The sequence below is a fragment of the Mirounga angustirostris genome, unplaced genomic scaffold (assembly GCF_029215605.1).
Source record: "Mirounga angustirostris isolate CCGP_5_RB_7025 unplaced genomic scaffold, mMirAng1.0.hap1 SCAF_8, whole genome shotgun sequence".
In the NCBI taxonomy this organism is placed as follows: Eukaryota; Metazoa; Chordata; class Mammalia; order Carnivora; family Phocidae; genus Mirounga; species Mirounga angustirostris.
Window position 1 is genome coordinate 120,105,873 of NW_026991716.1, and position 20,241 is coordinate 120,126,113.

A 20,241-nucleotide genomic window follows, 5' to 3' on the forward strand; every position below is an offset into this window, starting at 1 on the left:
AGGGAAGACTTTAGAGGGCAAAGACGCAGTCAGAAGAGTCAGCTAAAACGTTGCTCAAGAATCCACGGGGTTGGGGATAATGGAAAAGCAGAGGAAGGATGGACTCCGAGTGCATTTTTTTTTAATTATGTTAATCACCATATATTACATCATTAGTTTTTGATGTAGTGTTCCATGATTGTTTGTGTATAACACCGAGTGCTCCATTCAGTATGTGCCCTTTTTAATACCCATCACCAGGCTAATCCATCCCCCACCCCCCTCCCCTCTAGAACCCTCAGTTTGTTTCTCAGAGTGCATAGTCTCTCATGGTTCATCTCCCCCACCGATTTCCCCACCTTCATTTTTCCCTTCCTACTATCTTCTTTTTCGTTTTGTTTTTAACATATAATGTATTATTTGTTTCAGAGGTACAGGTCTGTTATTCATCAGTCTTACACAATTCACAGCACTCATCATAACACATACCCTCCCCAATGTCTATCACCCAGCCACTCCATCCCTCCCACCCCCCACCACTCCAGCAACCCTCAGTTTGTTTCCTGAGATTAAGAATTCCTCATATCAGTGAGGTCATATGATACATGTCTTTATCTGATTGACTTATTTCGCTCAGCATAATACCCTCCAGCTCCATCCACGTCGTTGCAAATGGCAAGATTTCATTCCTTTTGATGGCTGCATAATATTCCATTGTATATATATATATATATACCACATCTTCTTTTCCATTCATCTGTTGATGGACATCTTAGCTCTTTCCATAGTTTGGCTATTGTGGACATTGCTGTTATAAACATCGGGGTGCACACACCCTTTCGGATCACTACATTTGTATCTCTGGAGTAAATACCCAGTAGTGCAATTGCTGGGTCATAGGGCAGCTCTATTTTTAACTTTTTGAGGAACCTCCATACTGTTTTCCAGAGTGGCTGCACCAGCTTGCATTGCCACCAACAGTGTAGGAGGGTTCCCCTTTCTCCACATCCCTGCCAACATCTGTCGTTTCCTGACTGGTTAATTTTAGCCATTCTAACCGGTGTGAGGTGGTATCTCATTGAGGTTTTGATTTCGATTTCCCTGATGCCGAGCAATGTTGAGCACTTTTTCATGTGTCTGTTGGTCATTTGGATGTCTTCTCTGGAAAAATATCTGTTCATGTCTTTTGCCCATTTCTTGATTGGATCATTTGTTCTTTGGCTGTTGAGTTTGATAAGTTCTTTATAGATCTTGGATACTAGCTCTTTTTTTTTTTTCTACTTTATTTTTTTTTTATTTTATTCTTATGTTAATCCCCATACATTACATCATTAGTTTTAGATGAAGTGTTCCATGATTCATTGTTTGTGCACAACACCCAGTGCTCCATGCAGAATGTGCCCTCCTCAATACCCACCACCAGGCTAACCCATCCTCCCACCCCCCTCCCCTCTAGAACCCTCAGTTTGTTTTTCAGAGTCTATCATCTCTCATGGTTCGTCTACCCCTCCGATTTCCCCCGCTTCATTCTTCCCCTCCCGCTACCTTCTTCTTCTTCTTCTTTTTTTTTTTTTCTTAACATATACTGCATTATTTGTTTCAGAGGTACAGATCTGAGATTCAACAGTCTTGCACAATTCACAGCGCTTACCAGAGCAGATACCCTCCCCAGTGTCCATCACCCAGTCACCCCATCCCTCCCACCCCACCCCCCACTCCAGCAACACTCAGTTTGTTTCCTGCGATTAAGAATTCCTCATATCAGTGATATCATATGGTACATGTCTTTCTCTGTTTGACTTATTTCACTCAACATAATACCCTCCAGTTCCATCCACGTCGTTGCAAATGGCAAGATCTCATTCCTTTTGATGGCTGCATAATATCCCATTGTATATATATACCACCTCTTCTTTATCCATTCATCTGTCGATGGACATCTTGGCTCTTTCCACAGTTTGGCTATTGTGGACATTGCTGCTATAAACATCGGGGTGCACGTAGCCCTTCAGATCCCTACTTTTGTATCTTTGGGGTAAATACCCAGTAGTGCAATTGCTGGATCATATGGTAGCTCTATTTTCAACTTTTTGAGGAACCTCCATACAGTTTTCCAGAGTGGCTGCACCAGCTTGCATTCCCACCAACAGTGGAGGAGGGTTCCCCTTTCTCCGCATCCCCGCCAACATCTGTCGTTTCCTGACTTGTTAATTTTAGCCATTCTGACTGGAGTGAGGTGGTATCTCATTGAGGTTTTGATTTGGATTTCCCTGATGCTGAGCGATATTGAGCACTTTTTCATGTGTCTGTTGGTCATTTGGATGTCTTCTTTGGAAAAATGTCTGTTCATGTCTTCTGCCCATTTCTTGATTGGATTCTTTGTTCTTTGGGTGTTGAGTTTGATGAGTTCTTTATAGATTTTGGATACTAGCCCTTTATCTGATATGTCATTTGCAAATATCTTCTCCCATTCTGTCGGTTGTCTTTTGGTTTTGTTGACTGTTTCCTTTGCTTTGCAAAAGCTTTTTATCTTGATGAAGTCCCAATAGTTCATTTTTGCCCTTGCTTCCCTTGCCTTTGGCGATGTTTCTAGGAAGAAGTTGCTTCGGCTGAGGTCAAAGAGGTTGCTGCCTGTGTTCTCCTTTAGGATTTGGATGGACTCCTGTCTCACATTGAAGTCTTTCAACCATTTGGAGTCTATTTTTGTGTGTGGTGTAAGGAAATGGTCCAGTTTCATTCTTCTGCATGTGGCTATCCAATTTTCCCAACACCATTTGTTGAAGAGACTGTCTTTGTTCCATTGGACATTCTTTCCTGCTTTGTCGAAGATGAGTTGACCATAGAGTTGAGGGTCCATTTCTGGGCTCTCTATTCTGTTCCATTGATCTATGTGTCTGTTTTTGTGCCAGTACCATGCTGTCTTGATGATGACAGCTTTGTAATAGAGCTTGAAGTCCGGAATTGTGATGCCGCTGGCTTTGCTTTTCTTTTTCAATATTCCTCTGGCTATTCAGGGTCTTTTCTGGTTCCATACAAATTTTAGGATTATTTGTTCCATTTCTTTGAAAAAAGTGGATGGTATTTTGATGGGGATTGCATTGAATGTGTAGATTGCTCTAGGTAGCATTGACATCTTCACAATATTTGTTCTTCCAATCCATGAGCATGGAATGTTTTTCCATTTCTTTGTGTCTTCCTCAATTTCTTTCATGAGTATTTTATAGTTTTCTGAGTACAGATCCTTTGTCTCTTTGGTTAGATTTATGCCTAGGTATCTTATGGTTTTGGGTGCAACTGTAAATGGGTTCGACTCCTTAATTTCTCTTTCTTCTGTCTTCTTGTTGGTGTATAGGAATGCCACTGACTTCTGTGCATTGATTTTATATCCTGCCACTTTACTGAATTCCTGTATGAGTTCTAGCAGTTTTGGGGTGGAGTCTTTTGGGTTTTCCACATAAAGTATCATATCATCTGCAAAGAGTGAGAGTTTGACTTCTTCTTTGCCAATTTGGATGCCTTTGATTTCTTTTTGTTGTCTGATTGCTGTGGCTAGGACTTCCAATACTATGTTGAATAGCAGTGGTGATAGTGGACATCCCTGCCGCGTTCCTGACCTTAGGGGGAAAGCTCTCAGTTTTTCCCCATTGAGAATAATATTTGCTGTAGGTTTTTCATAGATGGCTCTTATGATATTGAGGTATGTACCCTCTATCCCTATACTCTGAAGAGTTTTGATCAAGAAAGGATGCTGTACTTTGTCAAAAGCTTTTTCTGCATCTATTGAGAGGATCATATGATTCTTGTTCTTTCTTTTGTTAATGTATTGTATCACATTGATTGATTTGCAGATGTTGAACCAACCTTGCAGCCCAGGGATAAATCCCACTTGGTCATGGTGAATAATCCCTTTAATGTACTGTTGGATCCTATTGGCTAGTATTTTGGTGAGAATTTTTGCATCCCTGTTCATCAGGGATATTGGTCTGTAATTCTCCTTTTTGATGGGGTCTTTGTCTGGTTTTGGGATCAAGGTAATGCTGGCCTCATAAAATGAGTTTAGAAGTTTTCCTTCCGTTTCTATTTTTTGGAAGAGTTTCAGAAGAATAGGTATTAATTCTTCTTGAAATGTTTGGTAGAATTCCCCTGGGAAGCCATCTGGCCCTGGGCTTTTGTTTTTTGGGAGATTTTTGATGACTGCTTCAATTTCCTTAGTGGTTATAGGTCTGTTCAGGTTTTCTATTTCATCCTGGTTCAGTTTTGGTAGTTGATACATCTCTAGGAATGCATCCATCTCTTCCAGGTTATCTAATTTGCTGGCATAGAGTTGCTCATAATATGTTCTTATAATTGTTTGTATTTCTTTGGTGTTGGTTGTGATCTCTCCTCTTTCATTCATGATTTTATTTATTTGGGTCATTTCTTTTTCTTTTTGATAAATCTGGCCAGGGGTTTATCAATCTTAATTCTTTCAAAGAACCAGCTCCTAGTTTTGTTGATCTGTTCTACTGTTCTTTTGGTTTCTATTTCATTGATTTCTGCTCTGATCTTTATTATTTCTCTTCTCCTGCTGGGTTTAGGCTTTATTTGCTGTTCTTTCTCCAGCTCCTTTAGGTGTAGGGTTAGGTTGTGTATTTGAGACCTTTCTTGTTTCTTGAGAAAGGCTTGTATTGCTGTATAGTTTCCTCTTAGGACTGCCTTTCCTGCATCCCAAGGACTTTGAACAGTTGTGTTTTCATTTTCATAGGTTTCCATGCATTTTTTAAATTCTTCTTTAATTTCCTGCTTGATCCATTTATTCTTTAGTAGGATGGTCTTTAGCCTCCATGTATTTGAGTTCTTTCCTACTTTCCTCTTGTGATTGAGTTCTAGTTTCAAAGCATTGTAGTCTGAAAATAGGCAGGGAATGATCCCAATCTTTTGGTACCGGCTGAGACCTGATTTATGACCTAGGATGTGATCTATTCTGGAGAACATTCCATGTGCACTAGAGAAGAATGTATATTCTGTTGCTTTGGGATGGAATGTTCTAAATATATCTGTGAAGTGCATTTGGTCCAGTGTGTCATTTAAAGTCTTTATTTCCTTATTGATCTTTTGCTTAGATGATCTGTCCATTTCAGTGAGGGGGGTGTTAAAATCCCCTATTATTATTGTATTGTTGATGTGTTTCTTTGCTTTTGTTATTAATTGGCTTATATAATTGGCTGCTCCCATGTTAGGGGCATAGATATTTACAATTGTTAGATCTTCTTGTTGGATGGACCCTTTAAGTATGGTATAGTGTCCTTCCTCATCTCTTATTATAGTCTTTCATTTAAAATCTAATTTGTCTGATGTAAGGATTGCCACGTCAGCTTTCTTTTGGTGTCCATTAGCATGGTAAATGGTTTTCCACCCCCTCACTTTAAATCTGGAGGTGTCTTTGGATCTAAAATGAGTCTCTTGGAGACCGCATATCGATGGGTCTTTTTTTTTTTATCCAATCTGATAGCCTGTGTCTTTTGATTGGGGCATTTAGCCCATTTACATTCAGGGTAACTATTGAAATATACGAATTTAGTGCCATTGTATTGCTTGTAAGGTGACTGTTACTGTATATTGTCTGTGTTCCTTTCTGGTCTATGTTACTTTTAGGCTCTCTCTTTGCTTAGAGGACCCCTTTCAATATTTCCTGTAGGGCTAGTTTTGTGTTTGCAAATTCTTTTAGTTTTTGTTTGTCCTGGAAGCTTTTAATCTCTCTATTTTCAATGACAGCCTAGGTGGATATAGTATTCTTGGCTGCATATTTTTCTCATTTAGTGCTCTGAATATATCCTGCCAGTCCTTTCTGGCCTGCCAGGTCTCTGTGGATAGGTCTGTTGCCAATCTAATGTTTTTACCATTGTAGGTTACAGACCTCTTGTCCTGAGTTGTTTTTAGGATTTTCTCTTTGTCTCTGAGACTTGGGAGTTTTACTATTAGATGTTGGGGTGTTGACCTATATTTATTGATTTTGAGGGGGTTTCTCTGTTCCTCCCGGATTTTGATGCCTGTTTCCTTCCCCAGTTTAGGGAAGTTCTCTGCTATAATTTGCTCCAATATACCTTCTGCCCCTCTCTCTCTTTCTTCTTCTTCTGGGATCCCAATTATTCTAATGTTGTTTCATCTTATGGTATCACTTATCTCTTGAATTCTGCCCTCGTGATCCAGTAGTTGTTTCTCTCTCTTTTTCTCAGCTTCTTTATTCTCCATCATTTGGTCTTCCATATCACTAATTCTCTCTTCTGCCTCATTTATCCTAGCAGTTAGAGACTCCATTTTTGATTGCACCTCATTAATAGCCTTTTTGATTTTGACTTGCTTAGATTTTAGTTCTTTTATTTCTCCAAAGAGGGTTTCTCTAATACCTTCCATACCTTTTTCAAGCCCAGCTAGTATCTTAAAATCGTCACTCTGAACTCTAGTTCCGACATCTTACTAATGTCTGTATTGATTAGGTCCCTGGCAATTGGTACTGCCTCTTGTTCTTTTTTTTTGAGGTGATTTTTTTCCATCTTGTCATTTTGTCCAGAGGCCAATAGATGAATGAGAGAACAAAATGCTAACAGGGTAACAACGACCCCAGAAAAATATACACTAAACAAATCAGAAGAGACCTGAAACCAGGGGAAAAGAAAGGGAAAGAAAGAAAAAAGAAAAAAAAAAAAGATAAAAAAAAAAAAAAAGAATATGATCAAATATGATCAGGCTGGTGTGTAGATCAGTGCCACACACTAGATTTTGGGCATAGTTTGGTGTGTTAGAAGGAAGGGCCTCCCAATATTTTAAAGAAAGAAAAGCTTATATATGTACAAAAATAATGGTAAATACAATGAAGGGATGGGATATGACTGTAGAGATGAAGATTATAAAAGATTTTATAAAAAGGAATTGATAAGACAGGAAGTTGGTTGAAAAAAGAAAGAAGAGGAATTAAAAAAAAAAAAGGGAGAGAATGTGATCAGGCAGAAGACTAGAACAAAGCCATACACTAGAGATTTAGGGCATACTTTGGTCTGCTAGAAGAAACTGTATCCCAAAATTTTTAAGAGAGGACAACTTACATATATATACCAAAAATAAGTTCAACTACTATGAAGGGATAGAATATGACTCTAAAAATGAAAAATAAAAAAGATTTTTTAAAAAGGGATTGATAAGACACATTGGTTGAAAAAGGGAAAAAGAAAAATTCAAAAAAAAAATAGAAAAAGAAAAAGAAAAAAAGAAAATTAAAAAAAATTAACTTTGAAAGACTAAAGAATCAGAGGGAAAAAAGTCATGAATTCTATGTGCGTAATTCCCCTAGTGCTGGTGTTCTGCCATTCTCATTGATGGGTAAACTTGGTCTTGGCCGGCTGTTCTTGCTGATCTTCGGGGGGAGGGGCCTGTTGTTGTGGTTCCCAAATGTCTTTGCCGGAGGTGGAACTGCGCCGCCCTTGCCAGGGGCCGGGCTAAGTAATCTGGTCAGGTTTGCTCTGGGGAGCTTTTCTTCCCTGCAAGCTTTCGGTACAGCTTTGGAGGTTGAGAGTGAAAATGGCGGCCTCCCGATCTCCGCCCCAGAGGAGCCGAGAACTCGGGACCCTGCTCCTCAGTGAGCCCCCAGAGAAAAGCAGTCAGTCACTCCCATCTCCCCATCTCTGGCCGCACTCCATGCTCACCCGGCCTGGGACCGAGCATTTCTATCTCTGGCACCTGATCCCGTGTGGAGTCTCCAAACCCAGCAGATCCCTGCGATGCACTCCCACACCGCTGGTCTGGGGGAAGAAGGGGCGTCTCCCCAGATCTGCCGCTTGTTGGGTCCCTGCTGGAGGAGCAGTGGCCCAACTGTGCCGAGGATCACGGTTTATGGCAACCCCGAGCTGAGAGCCCGCGCTTCAGCTCTGTCTCTGTAGCAAGCTTCCCCACTCCCATACCTGGGAGCTCTGCTGCACTCAGGCACCCCTGGTCTTTCTGTGACCCCGAGGGTTCTGAGACCACACTATCCCAGCGAGAGTTCCACCCCCCTGCTTAGCCACTGGAGCAACGTCCCTCAGTGGAGCCGACTTCTAAAAGTTCCAATTTTGTGCTCTGGGGCTCTATCACTTGCTGGTAGTGGCTGATGGAGGCCTCCTCCCCTGCCATCTATCTTCCCGATTATCACCTCGATTCACTTCTCCGCATGTCCTACCTTCCAGAAAGTGGTTGCCTTTCTGTTCAGAGAGTTGCTGCTATTCTTTTCTTAGATCTCCTGTTGAGTTCATAGGTGTTCAGAATGGTTTGATCCCTAACTAGCTGAATTCCTGGGACCAGATGAAATTTAGGTCTCCTACTCCTCCACCATCTTGCTCCTCTCCAAGTGCATTTTTAAAGAAGCTGAAACTCTCATCAATGCCCTTTCAATTGTGACAAGACCCCAATTCCAACTAGACTAAACAATGATAGTATTCACTGGCACTTCATAGTCATTGCTAACATTTATTGAGCATTTGCTATGCTGATCCTCATATAACCCTGTGAGGTAGGTATTAGTATTTTCTCCCATTCTATAGATGAGGAAAGAGATTCACAGAGAAGTTAAATAGCTTGTCCAAGTTCACCTAGCTAGAAATGGGCAGGTCAGAATCATCTAACTGGCAAGTACCAGGATGGGATGGACTTCAGGCATGGCTGGCTCTAGGGATTCAAACAATATCAAAACTCTCTGGCTTTCCATATAGGCACTGATGCCTTCTGTGGTTTGATCTCATTCTCTTTCTACTTTATTATTTCTTTTTAAGGATTTTATTTATTTATTTGACAGAGAGAGTAAGGGAGCGCTTCACTTCCTCTGAGAGGGAGAAGCAGACTCCTTGCTAAGCAGGGAGCCCAATGTGGGGCTCAAAATCAGGACCCTGGGAACATGATCTGAGCTGAAGGCAGACACTTAACCATCTGAGCCACCCAGGTGCCCCCTCTTTCTACTTTAAATAGGCTTCCTGCCTATAGCCAGGAAGATGCCTGCTGGTAGTTGCAAATTCTCATACTCCTAGATTAGCAACCCTAATGGAAAGAGAATTTGTACACCTACTTATGAATTCTGGGAGAGGAGCTCTGGCCCCACCTGCAGCATAAACCTACCTCTTTGACCAATAACATTTGCTGTAGGAATAAGGTATGGTGAATTAACAGGCCTAGGTCACAAGCTTCTTTTCAAGTGAGGATGGGGTAGGTACTGTGCTTCACAGCCTCACCTCAAATAGGAAAGGGGTAGTTCCCTTAAAAAAAAAAAGTTGCTGGGTATATAGGAACAACATAAGGTCACTATACATACATGCGACCTTTTGAAGGATGAATCCTTGAAGTGCATGGCAGAAAATAAAAGATAAAGGGAAAGGTCTGGTTAAAAGCCACACCAGATGTGGGATCAGTGACTGAGAATAATTTGTTAACAGAGACAGAAATTGGATGGAGCAGGAGGCCTGGTTTTAGAGTTTCATTTGGGCATGGTGAACTTGAGGTGGTTAGTGTGGAAATGTATAGTAAGCAGGTGAGGATTTGGTTCTGGAACTTGGTGAAGGTTCAGGAGTATAAACAGGCTTGAGAACTATGGTTCAAGATTAATTTCATCTCAATTTTGGTATGTACAATAACCATAATTCTGCCTTTATTATTATCATTAACTTGACATTTTTATTACCAGGCACTTGGAAAACACAAAAGACCTATAATCTACAGGATTTGTAAGAGCCTGGGCTAAGAAATTGAAGCAAGCTTTAGAGGAAAGCAATTGGGGAAACTCCTGTCTGACAGAGCTTTTTGGAGAGGAGGCTGACCTCATATAATCAAAGACTTCATTAAAAAAATCTGCAGAAGTAAATTGAACTAGTCACTCAATCTGTCATTTTGTTTAGTGTCTTCTTGCTGAGTATCAAATGAAGTTTCAAAGTTGCAAACAAAAGTTGCAAACCATAATGATTTAGAATTTGATAAATTTCCCAGAAAAGATATATCTGTGTGATTGTTTAGTCATTTTGAGAAAACTGACACCATAGCATTCTTATCTACTACTGAAATCCATGATATAGTTTGTTTTTTTTTTTTAAAGATTTTATTTATTTATTTGGCAGAGAGAGATAGTGAGAGCAGGAATACAAGCAGGGGGAGTGGGAGAGGGAGAATCAGGCCTCCCACTGAGCAGGGAGCTGGATGCAGGGCTCAATCCCAAGACCCTGGGATCATGACTGAGCCGAAGGCAGACGCCCAACGACTGAGCCACCCAGGCGCCCCATGATACAGTTTTACATATTTTCCTTTAGATTTGAGATGGTCAATTCCTTTGTAATGACTTCATATTTGGATAGTTCTCTCTTATTTGGATCATGGCCTTAAAAATTCAAAAACATAAATTTGATTTCTTTGAAGCCAGCTTCACAGTGAAAATAGTATTTCTTGACCATAAACTACATTCCAGTTAATTGTCTCAGTAATGAGTGTCATTGGCTATAGGTGGGTGGGAGTTAGAAATTATGAACAGTTGTACACAAGCATTTCTTCATGCAACAAAAATGCATAGCATCTACTTTTTCCAAGTCACTGTGCTAGGCATTAGGGATTATTAAAGCAAAGCAAAATAAGAATAAGTAAAATCTGATTCTAGTCTTCAAAGAGAAAGAAATGATTTACACAATTTTTTATTAAATATAGAAGAAGCTTTGGGTAGATGATTATAGGAGACAGGTATACTCATGATGAATTGTTCCAGGGGGAAACTGGGATGAAGTGAAGTTTGTCTTAAAGCAGCAGAATGTTTGAGAAGGGCTTTCCTGGGGGAGTGGTTACGAAGGAAAAGAAAGGCAAGTAGTTTAAGGTAAGGAAGGAAAGGAATATTGTGAGACTGGAAAAAATTGGGGCATTATTCTGAACTCTTAAGACAGAAGAAACAATTCTAAGTGCATGTCTTAAAAATGGTGAATTATAAAGAATTGTAAAAAAAAAACTTATATAAAATAATGTGATAAGTATCACTAATTATGAAGTGACTTTAATTTGTAAGTTACCTAACAGTGCTATTTTGTATATTGTGATTATACAAAACAATCTATAGTTATAGCTGATCATCTTTACAGCGAATGACTATTAATTTAAAAAATTGATGAAAGTGACCACTTTTGCAAATTTCCTTAATTTCTCATCATAAGAAATCCAAGCACTCCTTGTGTCCTGGAGACATGGTTTGAAATAAGTCACAGAACTCCTGACTTGAGGAATTTGTGGTAATTGAACACCAACATCCCATATTTCCCTGGCGTCTGAGCTGCTTCCTCTGGTTCCAGACAATAAGAAGAGAAAAGCCTATGGACTGACAGACAAAATACAAACATATGTGATGGCAAAGGAACAAGCCCACTTTATTGTGTGGCATGTGATATTGGACTCATTAATTTATAGCCTCATATATCTAGAAAAAGTCAAGAGAGACATGTATCTTTAATTTATTTATAATCAAATAGTCTTAGAATTTCCTCTTTCTTAACAAAAGATATAAATATCTCTTCAAAGAAAACTCACTCCTCAGAAGCCTTTTCTGATATCAAAAATGACCATATTTTTCCTGAAGACAATTCCTTATGACAACCCCTTTTTTGTGGTTTTTGTTTATCTCTACAGCCTCAAAAAAAAAGGTTTCTTTAAAAAAAAAAATTTGTTTTCCATAGTTCTCCTTTGCTTTTAGTGAGCATTAGGGAGAATTTAGTGAGTGTTTTAGTGAGGCATTTTTGGTTAGAAGGAATGGGGACAAACTTAGCTAGTTAACAGGGATTAACTATCAGGATTTACACCCGGCAATTAGGAAGATAAAGCTGCTCACTGAAATCCAAGACAGTGAAATGTGCCGAGGCGGGGGGTTTCTGGAGACAGGGACTCCTAAGACAGAATAGCTTCTGTAGTTTTTCAACATCTCAGTGCTCCAGGGATTTTGATTCAGTAGATCCAGATGGGTGCAAGCATTTCCATGAGGAAGCATCTCCCAGACTGATTCCAATGGGCAGCTCTCAGGAAGAATCCCTGCTGGGCTGCCTTCCAGCTCTCCTGCTAATACCACTCAGCTGTGTTCATGGAGCCACTTTCTATTGGCTTCTCCTCCTGCTTCCAATTAGCTTCCTCATCCTCTGTCTTTTCTCTAATTCATAGCTTCTACTTAACTTTTACTTTGCTCCCTCATTACTTTGATTTACTAGTGTCTGTTCTTGCCGCTAGCTGTCTCATGTGCTGTATGTCTCCATGTGTAAATTAATGTGCTTAATAGGATGAATCTGACTAGCTCAGTCTGCCCTTAGCTGTCAGAACCTCTTGTGCCAGTCTACCCCATAGGTCATTGGCCAGCTCAGAAATTGATTTGGTCAGCTGCACTTCCCTGGTCCTGTTATGACTAGCTCAATAGGTGGGCAGGGGTGGGCGGACATGTAGTTCAGAGGTACTGCTTATAACAAGGTCTGGGCATTGAGCTTCCTGAGATGTGCCTGTGGATCTCGGAAGCAATGTGATCCCGTTCTAACAATTTCCTCAGAGATTCTCTGTGATTTATGATAGAATGTGAAGACAGTACTTTCCAATTTGGAGGATATGGCCACCACTTTTAAGCATAAAAATATTTCCTTCACACACTAGTTGTACTTTTAGAGTCCGTGATTAAGAAAATACATAATACAGGGGCACCTGGGTGGCTCAATCAGTTGAGCGTCTGCCTTTGGCTCAGGTTATGATCCCGGAGTCCTGGGATCGAGCCCCACATCAGGTTCCCTGCTCAGTGGAGCTCATGCGTGTGTGCATTCTCTTTCACTCTTTCTCTCAAATAAATAAATAAAATCCTTTTTTTTTTTTAAAGAAAATACATGATGCAAAACATACAAAATATGAAAAGCTACTATGACTTCAGCAAAAGTTTTAAGAGTTTGTATATTATTAATCATAAGAGTAGTGCTTGTACTTTAAAGATAATAGTACATTTATTATGTATACAAGGCATAGCATCTATTTACAGAAAATGCTTGGTGCTCTATGGTCTCCTGGACTCCTTGAGCTAGCTCTGTGGCTTCTTATAGGTACTCTGCCCACAGGTTAGGGATGATTTTGTAGTACAATAAGCACATATGGTATATCAAGAAAGCCTGCATTTGAGCCTCAGGGTTTACTCCTCATTATCTTCATTTCTCAGAGTCAGTGGTAGTTCTACATTTCCTCCCCTTGAACCTGGATAGGGTTGTGACTACTTCAACAAGTAGAATGCAGTGGAAGTAATGCTAGTGATTTCTGGGGGTAGGTCATAGATGGCCAAAGAGCAACTACCTGGCACATGTAACACAATGCTTAGAGGGAGGCAGGGCTTTAGGGATGGCTTGATCAAGCAAATCAATGATGTCTCCAAGATCCTGTTTTGTTTTGTTTCTTTCTTTTTCTCCATTCTGACTTCTGTGATATCAGTTTCATTGATTTCATTCTAAGTCTTTCCTCCCCATCAAACAATAAGTGCCAAAAATTCCTAGGATGACATGGCCCTCTGGGGGGAGAGCGAGAGAGAGAGAGAGAGAGAGAATGGAGCTCCAAGTTGAAAAGTAGCATCAGTAGTTTGTAACTTCCAGTGTTGTTGTTGTGAAGTCAGGTGACATCCTAATTCCTCATCATTTTTATTTGACTTTCCTTATTATGGAAACTTTTATGATCTTTTTACTTCTAGCTAAAGTTTTGCTGTGTTGTACCTTGGTATGGATAATTTTTTTACCTTTTACTTTGGGCATTGGACTGACACTTTCAATCTGGAAACTTAGGTTTTTTTGTTTGAGGAAGTTTTCTTGTGTTATTTTTTTTTGATATTTCTTTCCCTTCATTTCCTCTGTTTTGTTTCTTTCTAGAACTCTTTTTAGTTGAATGTTGGGCACTTTTTTTTTTTAAGATTTATTTATTTTAGAGAGAGAGTGGGAGCAAGCGAGTGGGAGAGAGGGGCAGAAGGAGAGAATCTCAAGCAGACTCCCCGCTGAGCATGGAGCCTGATGTGGGGCTTGATCCCATGACCCTGAGATAATGACCTGAGCCAAAATCAAGAGTCAGACACTTAACTGACTAAACCACCCAAGTACTCCAAATGTTGGGCACTTCTGAATTGGTACTCTGATTTTCTAATGATTTCTTCCTATCTTTTGTCTCTTTTCATTCTCTTTTCTAGATTTACTTTGCTTTATTATTTAAAACTAACAGTTAAAATTCTTTTTTTTATAACTTCCAAGTTTTTTTATTTTTTTAAAGATCTATTTATTTATTTGACGGGGGGAGGGAAGGAGAGAGAGTACCAAGCAGACTCCATGCTGAGCATGGAGCTGGACATGGGGCTCGATCCCAGTCCTTGAGATCACAACCTGAGCTGAAACCAAGAGTCAGAAGCTTAACTGACTATGCCACCCAGGCACCCCTATTTATTTATTTGAGAGAGAGAGAGAGAGAGCACGTGCCCATGGGCATGCATGCTTGAATGGGGAGTGGGGTAGAGGGAGAGAAACTCAAGCAGACTCCCTGCTGAACACTGAGCCCCACGGGAGTAGAGGGTTGGGGGGGGGGCTCGATCTCACAACCCTAAGATCATGACCTGAGCAGAAATCAAGAGTCAGACTCTCAACAGACTGAGCCAGCCAGGCACCTCTCCAATTTTTTTTTTTAAAGAATAGCATTCTGCTCCTGTTTCATGTCTCATCTCCCTAAGGATATTAATTGTGGTTTCACTGATGTTTTCTTCTCCTTTCTGTATTGTCTCTTTCAACTGAGGTCCTTTTTCAATTTGTTTGTATCTCTATTTTTGTGTGTTTTTGCTGGAGTATTCCCTCAAACAGCTTAGATCTTTGACTCTCTATTAATATTACAGGAGTCTTTGGAATGATGGGCAGTTTTTGCCAGCTTATACTAGTGAGCTTTGCTATATGGTAATCAGATGGTAGGCAAGTTTTCACTGTAAAAATCCTAAACATCAACATTGTAGGGTTCCCCCCACCTGAAGCCATTTGGTTTCTCCCAAGAAGAATTCAGCTATTTTCTGCCTGGATGTGTCTCATAGGCACCAGCATTCTGGAAAGAGAGTAAGGGAATAGGCTGAGGGTCCAACTCTTCAATCAGCAAACTTTATTTATTCTTCTGTTTTCAACTCTGCTTCCTGCCATACCTGGGGTTCTCTGGTATAGAGATACTTCCTCTCCATTTTCCTTGGTCTCTATATATTGGGGAGGATGGATAGTTTTCTGGGTTCATGGAAAAGGCCTACCAGCTCAGTGTATAGGTGATCAATTTCTCTCCCTAATTTCAGTTACATATTTCATTTCTGCCTTAAGGATTCCCAGGAAGAACCATGTTCAGAGCCTTTCCAGGGCTCTGTGGAAGTGGCTTGGCTCAATTCCTACCAGTATCCCAATCCATAGGTGCTTAGGTGGCAGCTTTCTCAAATCTATTATCATTCTTCTGTCTGCTTTCCAACCTCCAAAGATTATTAATCTTGCTCATCAGCTATTGTATCCTCTCACATTCTCTTTGTCCTTGTGAATTTGAGGCTTTTTTTCACTTATTTGTTGCAGTTAAGAATAGGTTCAAGAGTAAGAGAATATTTAAAAACTGATAAATTTTCCATATTTAGCTGGAAAATCTCTCAATTTTTTTTATTCCTAAATTATTTTCTCTAATCTTTTTTGCTCTATGACTCTCAGATCTAAGATGTAGGAAACGAGAGTTCATTTTTAGCTCTACTTTGTCATCAGCTGTGTTGGAGGTCACTGTCATGCCAATTTTCCAGCATATAATTCATCTGTACCCTTCTCCAGGCAAGTTTTGCCTGATTCTTGCTGTTTCTGAATCCTTCAGCTTCCAGATCATCCAGGCAGAGATGATCAGGAAAGGAGGTGTGGGGTACCAGGAGAAGCCCAGAAAGAGCTCATCCCTGAAAAATGTGGGATTTAGGACCCTGGGAGTACAATCTAGGCTTATCATATTTTATTTCATGTGAGTATGTTCTGAAGAAACAGAAGAAGAGGAAGTATAAGAAGAAAAGGAGTAGAAATAGCACATCATATCAAGAAATGGGAGATCTTGCAAAATTAAAAAATGAGAGTAGAAAACATAACATAATTACTTAGGGACTGATTACAGAATTTATTGGAACAACTTTACCTAATTAAACAACTCAATAACAATTATGTGTCTCATTAAATAGGTGCCAAATTAACTTTGTGGAATGCACTATTTGATTAGAATAGTAAGCAGTTTACACATATATTCAATATTTATTGTTTGTAGATGTTGTAATCAGCAGAGAAGGATCTTGCTGACAGCTGGCTGCAGAAACGCAAAGAGCATTAGTGCCCAGAACCCATGATAAAGGTGAGATATTTTTGGAGATGGAGTCAACCACAGAGTTCAGGACTCACTATTGCAGCCAGGAGGCGTTCAGCAAATCAAAGAACTTGATCCTTGGCTCGGAGTGGGGGGCAAATCCCAGCCTTCATCTCTTCTCATCTGTAAAATTGGAGAAATAATAATAATAATAATAATAATAAATAATAATAATAATAATACCTAAGTCAGGATTATTGTGAGAATTCAATGTCTAAAATATAGTAATTGCTCAGTAAATGTTGTTGCTATTATTTGTCTTGGCAGGGACATTGTTATTGGAGTTGTAATTGTTATCACTATTTGTTTTCATGCTGTAGTGAAAGTAACCTGAGCATCAAGGATGACTTAATGCAAACAGGGAAGTGGTCAAGGTCAAGATCTCACTGCATCAGACTTCAAGGGGAGGTAACAAGGCTTAGTGAAAGTCAGAGGACTAAATCCAGAGACAAATTTACAAATGATAGTTTTTCTTTTGGTGAATTCCCATCACACATCATACCTTTGTCCATCCTATGGTGACTTTGTCTTTTTGTTCATTGATGAATCAACAGTACCTAGAACAGTGCTGGCACATAATAGGTGCTTAATAAATAGTTGTTGAATGAATGGATGAGTGAAAGGCTGGCTGGATGATGAATTTAGCAGAAGAACTTGGTTGTTGTTCTGAGCATCAGGAGAATGCTCATGTCTCATGGTCACTTACAGCTTAAAATAATAAGAAAGAATATGGGTTGGCAGTTACAGTTCTTTGATTTGGCAGTGTGCTATCATTTTTTTTTTAATCAGCATTTTGGCAGCTTTTATTATACAGTGTTTGAATGATAAATGAGTACTTTCTCACAGAAAGGTAACACATGGCTCCTGCATTTTATGAAATAACAAACCCTTCATTTCATTGCTGGATTTTTAGAATATGTTTCATAATTAGAGAAATAAAAATGAGACTTTGAAAGACTAAGCCAAAATTGAAAAGTTTTGAAATGCATCCAGAACAATCTAGTCTTAGGCTTGTGCACATTTGGGAACTAGAGCCCTATATACACAAGAGCTTGCGATGTTGCGGGGGAATGGAGGATGGGGACAGGATGGTTGCCATCTTCCCAGAGAGCTGCAGCCTATAGAAGTTTCCACTGTAAGTGGGCCTGGCTGAAGAGGCTGTTGTTGAGTAAAACATCCCCAAGGTGATTAAAGAGCAAGAGCAGGGAATGGTAGATTTGGGTAAAAGTTTGGAGAACTTTTATTTTGGAATAACAATAAGTTTGGACTTTTGGAGAGACCCCAACCTCTGGGGAGAGGGAGAAGGAATGACAAAGTTCAGAGTAGACAGTAGAACAACAAAGGGGGGCTTATGCAGGGGCTATGGGGCAGAGACACCAGTAGAACCAATACAGTGGGCAGCACACATGGCCTAAAGGAACAGCTGTTTGCATATTCTAGGTTAGTACCATAATTTTCAAAGTGAGGTCCACTGCAGGGTCCTCTTGAGGAGCCTCAAACTGGTCTAAATATGCCAAGTATCTCTTTGGTGCTTAAGGACAAGTGACTTTCATTTTATATAGGGCTAAGAGATGCTTACTAGTAGAGTAACCTGCTAAGAAAACTAAGGGTTGCTAAACGTAGTTATTTGTAAGCCAAACATAATGCATATTAGAGTTGACTCAGTAGCCTGAGTTTTTTTTTTTTTTTTTCAAGTTTAAATCATTTTATAAGTGAGCACTCATTGTACAAAAGACTGTTCAGGGACGCCCGGGTGGCTCAGTCATTAAACGTCTGCCTTCGGCTCAGGTCATGATCCCAGGGCCTGGGATCGAGCCCCACATCGGGCTCCCTGCTCAGCGGGGGTGGTCTGCTTCTCCCTCTCCCTCTGCCTCTCCCCCTGCTTGTGCTCTCTCTCTCTTAAGAAAAAAAAAAAAAGACTGTTCAAAAGGGGAGCTTAAATTGACAACTGAATTTGTTCATGTGAACTGCCTTCCACATACATGATGGCTAAGATGTGCACTGGGTTTGACATGCATTTTGGAAGAGATCACACAGAAGCAGCTGCTTTTTCAATAAACTTGGCCAGTTTCACATCTCTCTTGGTCAGTCCACCACAGTCATGTGACGTTAGGGTTATCCGCACTTTGTTGTACACATTGAAGCATTCCAGGTGATGATTCATCTCTGCTTGCAGGGCGACTCAGGACATAAAGCCAAATGCCCCAATTTTCTGACTTTTCGACTGACAGACGGACAAGTCTGGTTGGCACCCAGTAGCACACATGCCACAGAGCTCATATTGCACTTGCGGAATGATAGTTGGAATTCCCATGCTTGTTTGAAGGGCCATTTTGTTTAATGGTGTATCATCAGTGTTTTATTGCCTTGATTATGATTTCCAATTGCTCCCATTCTGGCTACTTGATGACAAACTGTGAATTTGGCTTCATTATTATAAATTTGTTGTTGTTTTTTTTTAAAGATTTTATTTGACAGAGAGAGCACAAGCAGAGGGACAGAGAGGGAGAAGCAGGCTCCCCGCTGAGCGAGGAGCCTGATGTGGGACTCAATCCCAGGACCCTGGGATCATGACCTGGGCCGAAAGCAGCCGCTTAACAGACTGAGCCACCCAGGCGTCCCAATTTGTTTGTTTTTTATGTTAAAACATCTTGTTTGTTTCGTTTTTTTTTTTTTTTAATTGTGTTAAAATAAAAAATATACCGAGACCAGCACTGAAAATTCGCTGAGGAGATGAAAACCAGTTTCGTCATCCAAACGAAGCTTAGTTTAGCTTATTTTGCAAGACCAGCTTGACCTGGGTCGTTTCTTGCAAATGCCCCTGGAAATCACAACAAAACTTAAAGTGTTTTTCAAAATTGATATGAGGTAACCACTAGCCCATTCCCTATCATTTAAGAAAATCCTAATATTATTTTAATTCTGATTCTAATAGTATAACCAATCCCTGTGAAAAATGAACAATCGTTGCTTTCTCATTATATTAGCAGTCTCGTAGCCATATATTCCTGAGGTTCATTCCATGTTTTGGTTTGAATGCTCCCTGTTTGGCAAACTGTCTCTTTGGTGTATGCACAGTAAACTTTTACTAATTGCTACTTCGGCGATTTATTTGTTTTACTTCTGTTATTCAGAAACTTTTGACGAGCGGAACATTGTTCTGTGGTGACACATATTTGAGGCAATGGTATTTGTGGCCCACAATTTTATCTAAAACTGGGCTTTGACATATGAACAATCTAATGCTAGAGAAGATGTGTACATAAAATCTACAACATGTGCTTGTAAAACGATAGTTTATCACTTACTTTTTCTCCTACTGGAAAATGAGACTATTTGCTGGTACTTGGGGGCATCACCCTTACTTAAATGTGCTATGGTTCAAAAAGTTTGAGCTACACTGTTTAAACACATAGCTTGATAAAACTTTTAACAAACGGCAGCTACTTGTTTTGTGTTGGTGACATTAAGGAAAATGTCCTAAAAGTTAAAATTCCCATGAAAATATTACATTATGACAAGAGTCTTACTTTCACTTCTGTTATCAAATACTAGGAAGTACGAGGTGTCGAGGTGTCGTGATTCAGCAAGACTTGATTGCAAAGCTTGATAGAGCAGCTTCAGACAGAAAGAGGAGCAAGCAAAGAGCTGGTAAGCCTGGGGCTAAGGAAGCAAACACCTCTATAGCACTGGGTTTCTAAGAAGAGGTCACGAAATCTGGGTATGTGGGTGACTCCAAGCTGACCCTGGGTTGAACATATCAATCCCTATACTTCAGAGATGCTGACACTGGGAGCTACTTGAATCCTGAATTCTGGCCCATAATCTTAGATCCCTAACGAGGCAAAAGCATGGCTGCCTCTG

At 40.0% G+C, this 20,241-nt stretch overlaps 1 pseudogene; it reads right to left on the reverse strand.

The window, feature by feature from the left end:
- Positions 1-18,406: 18,406 nt before the first annotated feature.
- On the reverse strand, positions 18,407-18,574 carry LOC123837217 (pterin-4-alpha-carbinolamine dehydratase 2-like; annotated as a pseudogene).
- Positions 18,575-20,241: the final 1,667 nt, after the last annotated feature.